We start from the raw sequence: 1,228 nt of genomic DNA on the forward strand, positions 1-1,228 counted from the left end.
TTATGTTTAAGATGATTATGCTGATTTTAACATTGTATAACTGTAAAACCCAATTAAAAAAATTTAAAGAGGAAGAGGAGGAATACTACCGCTCAACTTTATGATCAGCGAAAATATTTGCTACTGCAAAGGTAGCATTTCTGTTTTTAAAATATATACATGGGGCTTTTCTGCAAAGAGAAGCATTTTCTGTGTGCACACAATAGAGAATCAACCAGGCTGGCAAGCAAGGGGCAGTATCTCGAGGTTGCTTGCTTGCTTCTCCCGCCTTAAGGAAGGAAATCTTGCCCTTCTGAAAATCCCTGCTGGTTTCTCCTCCTTCATGGCCATGAACGGAATCAGCCCAGTCAGATCATTCAGGATCTGCTAGGAAGCAAGCTGTGTGCTGCCTCTCTGATCAGAGCCTCACCATCACCCAGGGAACGAACAACAGAACGAAGCCCCTCGGCCCGTGACTTCTGCTGCACAGACCTTCAATAAAATGTGATGAGTCTTGCCAAAACAAAACACCACAGCCCGGCTCAGGAGGAGTCCAAGAACCTCCTTTACGACATGAATGACTTCTACTCCAAGCTGCGCGAGCTGGTGCCGACGATCCCGCAAGGCACCAAAGTCAGCCAAGTGGAAATCTTGCAGCAGCTAATTGACTATATCTTTGAGCTGCAGATTGTGCTAGAGGAACAGGCAAAGAAGGGGCAAGATCCCACAGCCGAGACTTCCCTACTCTCTTTAAAAGCTGCAGAGCGGGCAACCGAACTTTGCTCAAAAGAGGAGAGGAATCTCTGCCACAAACTTCTTAAAACAGACTGCAAGTGTGGGATCCTGGCACTTGGTTCTCTCCAGTGAGACAGGAGATAGAAGAAGAGAGAAAAAATAAAGACCTGAACAGGGGGAAAGGATCAGATGTTTTAACCCCGTGCACCCAGTAATGAAGAGACCACCATCATTCACTTCCAGATAAACTGTAGAGCATGGGTCTGGCCGCCAGTTGCTAATGCCTTGACTGGTCTTCCAGAAACAACTTTCTGCCCTCAATCTGTTATTCTCTTCCAATGGCCTGAAAACAAAATTTGCAGGCTGGGGAGGGGTGGGTATGTGTGAAAGCAAGCCCATTTCTTAATACACTCTCCGATATAACTCTTGGATTGCTGTATTGCACAAGAAGAAACTTTGCGGGGTTTGTTTCCGTCTGTGTGTTGTGTATAGACGGATTTTTTTTCTTTTTTAA

General features: G+C 45.4%; 1 pseudogene across 1 annotated transcript; it reads left to right on the forward strand.

The window, feature by feature from the left end:
• The first annotated feature begins 486 nt into the window (after positions 1–486).
• On the forward strand, positions 487–846 carry LOC308578697 (DNA-binding protein inhibitor ID-3-A pseudogene; annotated as a pseudogene). Its single transcript has one exon. The product of its transcript is annotated as a DNA-binding protein inhibitor ID-3-A pseudogene (transcript).
• Positions 847–1,228: the final 382 nt, after the last annotated feature.

Source organism: Podarcis bocagei (genome assembly GCF_964188305.1).
Source record: "Podarcis bocagei genome assembly, chromosome: Z".
Taxonomy (NCBI): domain Eukaryota; kingdom Metazoa; phylum Chordata; class Lepidosauria; order Squamata; family Lacertidae; genus Podarcis; species Podarcis bocagei.